Genomic DNA, 7688 nt, shown 5'->3' with positions numbered 1-7688 from the left:
TATTTAATGGTCTAACAATTTTACTTAAAAATGTCATGAGGGAAAGAAACATGTTGATGGTTCTTTCCCTCATGACATTTTTAAGTAAAATTGTTAGAAGATGTTTACTGTTGTTTTTCAAGTAATGTTTATACATAAAACTCAAGGATCTGTTTGCTTCTTACTGGTTTTGGCTGCTCTTGGAGAAACACCATGGACTCTTACTGAACTTAAACTTATCAGAAAAATGGCTCCTAAATCTACCCCTAAAAGTCTTTACTTTTCCCACTGCCTCTTCTTAATGTACTAACAAAGAGTTAAGAAAGAAAACATGGCTTACATGTTATCACTAAAAATTGGAATGTTCCCTGCTTGGGAATTCAGAGATGTATAATATAAAGTCTTGAACCTCAAGGGGCTTAGAACTTAATAAAGACAAATCATGTTCACACATTGTTTTTATACAAAATGGAATGTAATTACTGGTACAAAGTACTATGAACATTTTAAGAAATATTTGTTTTGAAAGACTTCATAAAAAAGATGATATGTGATTTAAGATTTGAAAAAAAATTTTCAATCACTTATTATGTGGCCAAGTAGTTTTATCAGGTAGAATAGCAATAGCTGAATTGACACATATTATCTCATTTGTGCCTTACACATTCATTGTGAAAATGGTAATATAGATACTATCCTCATTTTACAGATGAAAAAAACTTAAACTCACAAAAGGTTAAATGACTTGGCTTTCTGTACTAGTAAGAAAGAGAGCTGTAATTTGAGTGTTCGTCTTCACTTAAAGTGCAGTATTCTATCTACTATATCAGTTTGAATGAGGAACAATGGATGGGGAACAAATTTCATACTTAAAGAATAGTGTACATTAAATCACAGAGGTAAGAGGTATAAAAGGTATTTGTGTAACCCCTTAAGAAATTCTGTGGTTCTGCAAAAAAATATAAAATGTGTGGGTGGTAGGATGGGTGAATGAAGTTTCTAGGTAGGCCATAGCAGGGAGCAATTGACTGGAGAAGGCTTTTATTGAATTTAAGTGGCTATAAAAGGGCCTATTTGCCTTGGCCCTAGTTGAATCCCAAGACTAAAAGCAGAGAGGACAACTGACAAGATAATCCTGTCCTTTGTTCTTCTTAACCCAGACTGTTTTGCATTTGGCCCTTACTGAATTCCATTTATTATGACATATCCAATCAGAAGGCCAAGTTTTAGTTCACCTGCTAGGTGATTTTTCTCTCTAAAAGAATTATTTATAACCCATTTCTTCACAACTCCTTTTAGCTCCCTTATTAAGCATTTCAGTGTCTGGACTAGCTTTCTGGAGGATCTCTGGATGGGCCATGGTCTTAAGTGATGAAGTGATAAAGGCAGGAGAGACACCATGAGGATGATCAAGGATGGAGTCTGGAGTCTGGAGTCTTTCTCTATGTTTATGTCTGAGTCTCTGAGTCTGAGAAAGATCTAGAGCACACACTCTCTCTTCTCTAGTCTTCTCAGTCCTTAAATACCTTAGTAGGACTACATCACTACAACACACTGAGCATGTGCAAATTGTAGTACCATTACATCACTGCATCATACTAAGTATATGCAAACTAGAGAACCATTATCACACAGTCACACTGCTATAAGTATCCTTGCCTCAAATAGAACACAGGTAGTCATGCTCTTCTTTTTTTTTTTTTTTTTAATGAAAAAAACACATGTATTTGATTTACAACGAACAAGATTTACAGAGCGGAGAGGATGGGGGCAGGGAGGAGACCCCCCAGACGGTCTCCTCCCAGCAGCAGCCCAGGCGCGCGCCCCCCCCCCTCCCCCCGCGCCGCACAGCGAGGACCACAGGGGGAGAGGCCGCGTGGGCGGGCCATGTGCCCAGCATCATGAGGCTGTGGCCAGATCTGCTCCATGCGCTCTTAGCATGTTCGCGGGCTGCTCCGTGCTCACGTGGTCTTGGACACGTGGCCTTCTAAGAATTCTCCCACAATCCCGACATTTAATGCTCCACGGACGTGACATCTGATGCCGGACGCGGGACACGGCCAACACTCGACGTGACACGGACATTCCACACTGACGAAACCTCTTGTGTTCACTAGACACGACTCCCGCGAGTCCGGCCGCCGCGCGGCTTCTGTGGCCCACGGGGCTGGGCAGAGTCCTGCCGGGGAGGCCGGGACTGCCAGCAGTCGGGGCTGTTGGAGGGCGAGGAACGGCCCTCGGGCACAGCCGCCAATGCCACCGGCTGCCGAGGGCTTCGGGGTACCTACGTCCCGGAGCTCAAAGGGCCCGAGGAGCGGCCGGGGGGCGAGGCTGCTCCGTCCCTCACGCTGGGGGAAATCGTACCGAATTTTGTCTCTCACTTCCTGGGGAAGACAGAGGCTCGAGATGCCGCCGCACGGCAGCCGAGTGATAGGGACAGGCAGGTGGACACTCGGATCTCGGGCAGCTCAGAGCGGACGCTGTGGGCCGGCTTCCGTACCCCGAGGCTGCTTGGAAGGTCAAGACGGCCAGTCCCGGGGGCCGGGGCGCTCCCAGAGCTGAGCCTCGGGCCCCTCACTGTCCGTCCACACGCACACAGAGAACAGGTGCTTGCAGGTGCTTGCTGTTCGCTTCTATGCTGGTTTGGTCCCAAGTCACAAGCATCAGAGGATCAATAAGGCATATTTACAAATGACTTAGGAAGTACCCCAAACCCCGTGGCGCGTGTGTGCGGCCGAGGCGGGCAGGCTCCCCGGCCGTCCCGGCTGGTGTCCCGCCGGCCCCGATCGCCCCCGACTCATCCTGTTGACGTTACCGGGCCGGGGAGGGGGGTGCCCCGGGTCAGCTGGGCTGCGTGGGGCTTGAGGGCTCTTCTTGGCCGTCGGCAGGGCGGGCCATCCCGGGCCCTCCTCCGGCTTCCCCGGCCTCTGCCCTGCCTCTCGGGGCTAGGAAGGCGACATCTACGTTTCTAAGAGAGAGTGGTCTACTTCTCACACCCACACGGGAGCAAGCCAGTGAGCAAGCTCCATCAAATTGGAATTTACAGAAAAACTCCTTTGATTTTTTTTGCCAATCCAGAAAAATCACGATTTCTCTTCCTTGTAGAAGTGTACATTTCAAAATGGGATATCATGCTCCTCGGAGAGGAAAGAGCCCGGAACAGCGAGCCGTCAGGGGTCCGTGACCTTGTTCTCCAGCTCCGCCGCGATCTGCTGCAGATGGAAGGCCAGCTGCATCTTCTGGGCTGCAGCATCCCCCTCCAGGGCGTTGATGATTTCATCGTAGTATTTCTGTGTATACTGGTAGAGCTGATGCAAGGCTACGAGGGTATTCAGGGAGTCAGCGTGTGCCTGGGAAATCTCTGCTAAGTGAGTGTTCATATCCTGGTCGCTCACTTGGACCATCTGCCGAATCCCTCAGTAGTAATCCTCCACCATCTTCTTGTAGGTAGAAATCTCTTTAGCATACAGCAGTTTGTTACTGGGAGAATCCCTGCTCAGCTTGTGCTCCCTCCCGGTGCAGGCATCCATGAAAGTCTGAGCGATGACGGACAAGGAGGAGTCCACAACCTCCGGGACGTGGAAGTGAGGGTTCTTCAGGATGTTCGCCTGAAATCGGAGGGGTAAACTGTTGGTTTTCCAGATGTGGATGGTGTCCTCATCCTTGATCTCATGTTTCTCTGCCTGCTCATTCAGGGAGTCAAAGAAGTATCTGACGGCAGGTGGGAGCGTTGGGGGTCAGGACGCTGTGGAAGAAGTTATCCACGAACTGCTGCAGTGTGCCCTTCACACACAGCAGGCGGGTCAGGTAGATCTCTGTGATGGCCTTGGTCCTCTCCTTCCCCTTCATGCTGCCCCTCTTGGACTTCCCTTCTTCCACCTAGTCCGTAAGCTTCACCAGGTACCACACTCTGTTCTCCTCCTCCAGGAGGGCGTGGCGCTTGCCGGGCAGGTCCTGCTGGCTGTTCTCAGGCTGCTGCGAGATCCCCATGTTGTAGTGCATGAGCGTATTGATGCGTTTCCAGCGGCAGTCACGCTGCGAAGTGAGAACTAAGTCGCTCAGGATCTGGGCGGTGGATCGAGGATGCCACTCCAGGACAACATTCTCGGCCTTGGGCCACCTGGAGCAGGGCAACGTGAGGTATACCTCAGGGTGTACTTGGCTTTCCTTTGCATGGCATCCACAGGGCCCTTCTCCACTTGGTGCTTAATAGCCTTGAAGAGCTTGTAGAGCGGTTCACCGGTGGTGTCCTTGAGATACTGATACAGACAGATGGACATCCGGTTGGACAGCATTCTCTCCACGACCATCTCCGACCTCCTCAGCATCAGCTTGGGGTTCTTGGCCACCATATACTGCTCCATGAGCTCCAAGAAGAGCATCCTCACGATGTCCGTGTAGTACTCAAGCTTCCCGTTCACGAACCACCGTTAGCAGGAACGCAAAGTATACCTTGGCCCAGGCGGAGAATTCCCGCTGGTTCTCCAGGGTGTAGATGAAATTAATAAGGAAGGATTTGCTGTTGAGCAGATTGGAGAACTGGTTGAGAGCCTGCTCCACTGTTTGCCTGAGAGACTCGGGGATGTCCAGCTTCCCTGTGATCATGACGTCCTTGTCACCATCCTTGGAGGGCAGGAAGAAGACCCAGTCCGTGTAGGTCTTATAATCCAACACGGGGATTCCGGCCTCGTGTACGTCATTAGTCTGGTCTTCCATCTCGATCATCAGATCAGTGAATTCCTTCTTGCAGTGGGTCACCGAGGCTTTCCTCCAGGCCTTCCAGCTGAGATTTGATTTTCTCATACTCGCGTTCAGCCTATTGACTCTTGCGCCAGTAGCAATAGATGGAGAACACGATGATGGCCACCATGGGGATGATCACCAGGGGCAGGATGATGTCACCCATCTGCATGTCGTACTCCACCTGGCCAAGGACCCACTCCCGAGAACCAAACTTAACAGTGAACTCGGGCAAATTGTGGGTAGTGTCCCGCTTCTGGCGCTGTTTGGGGGGTGGCTGGACCTCAGGGGGTTCACAGTACAGGTCGGTCTCAGTCAGCGTCTTCATGAAACATTGCTGGGCACCCACAAACGCCTCTGGTCATTGCCTTATTCAAGTTGGTGCCCCTGGCATGCATGAGCTTGGTGATTGCTTCTTGACTCTATCAATGATAGTCGTGTTCTTCTTGACTTCTCAGGAAAAAGGTGTGAACACCAAGGGAAAAGGGGAACCAAACCAGATTTTGTCAGCTGGTTTGCTCTGGGCTTACCCAGAGTTCTCCCACTATCTGTGGCCCTCTACAAAGCATCATAATATTAATTCTTATTGGGGAATTTAGCCATCCAGTCAATGACATACTCTGTATCCCTAACTCCTTGTAGGAGCTAGGCCTTTTACTGTCAGAAAGTCTAATTCATTAGGAACTTAACCTTCTTTAATGGCCTTTTCCACTTTGTTACTTTAGCATCTTCCTCCTTGTTAATGGCAAGTTCCAGTAGGGAAATCAGCCCATTTCTTTTCCCTTGCTATTAACTAAAACTCCTTTTTTGAACTTAGCCAGTTATTCAATGGCATAATAATACATCTTTTGCCTCTTGATTTGTAGCTGGCCTTAGCCTACAGATCCTTTTGAGATACTTTGTGACATTGGTCAAAAAATCCAACATAGTTTTTGGGTTCAAAGCCACTCTCTAATGGTGGGGAAGGTATATATATATATATATAGCTGTGATGATAGACTGGCATTAGTAAAAAAGTATTAGAATCAGGAAAGTATAATGAGAAGAAGAAAGTGACATATAATGAAATGCTAAATTATCTTTGTATTATTAATTGATTTATTGTCTCTCTGGAAAAAGGGGGGATCCTCACAGAAAACAGAAATTTCAGCTATTCATCTTTGCTTTTCATTATATAACATCAATACTCCCAGCTTGTGAATAGCTTATAATTTCAGTCTTGTTACTCCCAGTTTAAAATGAAAGGAATGGGTCAAGGTGAATGAAAACAAACCTGTATTTTGAACATTTAGGGGAAAAGACCATGATTGCAGCAAATACATAGTAATGTTTAAACATTATTTTAATATGTTACAGAAAGTACAGATGGAAATGACTCAGGGCATACAGAATCAAATGGGCAATGGGATGGTAGAAAGAAGCAAGCATATGGGAACGAGAATGGGAAGGAAAAATAATACAGACACATAATTGTAAATTAAAGTTGGATGTGCTCTGTAGCTTATTAGCAAATGTAATGAAAAAAATAAATTAAATTAAATTATTCAAAGATATATCTCCAGAATAATATAGTAATACTTTATTAATTGTAGCTTTCCAAGAAAAAAAAAGATGATTGGCATGAAGCTCCATGAAATGAATGAAAAACTTAACAAAAGTATTAAAAGAAGAAATAATGAGGGACATTGCATTCCCCAAAGAAAAATTTAGAGAAATATATAACAGAATAAAAAGATGTAATGGGCTGAGGCTTGAGTTGATGCACTGAAGTCCCAAACACGTGAGGCTAAATAATAATTGGACCATACTCTATTAATTTATATGCTTGGAGAAAGAATGGCCCCCACCCACTCTTTGTGCAAGTCCTGATGTGTTGTATAGAAAATGATGGTTTTGGTGGGTGGAGGCAGGGGCGTGGAAAGGGAAGCGGAAGGAGAGACTGCTGGCTGGTGTCTTGTCACAGATGCTCACATTGCTATGACAACCGCCCTTCACCTCCAATCCCATTTTCACCTCTGATCCCCTTTTCACCTGCAATCCCCCTTCATCTCTGCTGGCTAGCTCCCTGTTGCAGCTGCCCATATTGCTATGGCAATCCTTCTTCACCTCTACTGAGAATGAAGATTGAAGATTTTCCCCTTAACCTGAATTGCTGACTACAGCTGATTTTAAATATGCGGTCATCACAAAAAGAAAGAACACTTGGAAGAACATGTTAGGTTACATCTCCACACTAAAATAATTTTACATGGTAAACTTGCCTTGAGACAATTTAAGATATTCTTTTGCCAAGAAATTTGACAAACTGAAAAAAAAATTACTTGGAACACCACAATTTTGGAAATCATAAAAGTGTCCAAAAATAGTGAGAGGAAACCCAGGTTTTACTCACCCAGAAATTTTATTGGCATGCTTTAGTTTTTAGGTCAGTCTGAATATTCTAAGATCACTCATTAGTAATAAGAAATAAAAAGAAAGTTGGAACATGATGAACCAAAAAGCAAAGAAAAATGGCTTGCAGCCAAGAATAACTTAATACTTCAAAGCTGAGTATAGTCTTATGGGACAAAATTGATTTTTAGCATAACAACAACAACAACAACAACAAAAACACTTCTAACCATGTCTTTTCAAGCAATTGACTTTAAAAGTCTTTTTTAATTCAAATGAAATATTTTAAAGAAATCTAAGTAAATTCAGGGTACAAAGAAACTTCATAAAGATAAACAAATCTATATAACTGATAAGAGTTTATTATCCAAATGGGAAGTCAATTTTTTTTTTTCTTGGAGTTCCACATTTCTAAATTGTCATTAAGGAAAAAACCAATTATGTGTGAGCTTAGATATTGAAAAAAATTAGAAAAAAGAGAAATTTCTTCATATTAAATAAGCATTGATATTAAAGAAACATTTCTTGGTATTAGAATGTCACATGTGAAGTTCCAAAGGGAAAAAAAATGAGGCAGA

The 7688-nt window shown here is 44.9% G+C and overlaps 1 pseudogene; it reads right to left on the bottom strand.

The window, feature by feature from the left end:
- Window positions 1–3149: 3149 nt before the first annotated feature.
- LOC127538636 (plexin-B2-like) lies at window positions 3150–5099 on the bottom strand (annotated as a pseudogene).
- Window positions 5100–7688: the final 2589 nt, after the last annotated feature.

Source organism: Antechinus flavipes, chromosome 5, assembly GCF_016432865.1.
Source record: "Antechinus flavipes isolate AdamAnt ecotype Samford, QLD, Australia chromosome 5, AdamAnt_v2, whole genome shotgun sequence".
NCBI classification, from domain to species: Eukaryota; Metazoa; Chordata; class Mammalia; order Dasyuromorphia; family Dasyuridae; genus Antechinus; species Antechinus flavipes.
The sequence above is the reverse complement of the archived record's forward strand: the minus strand, read 5'-3'. Positions and strand labels throughout refer to the sequence as shown.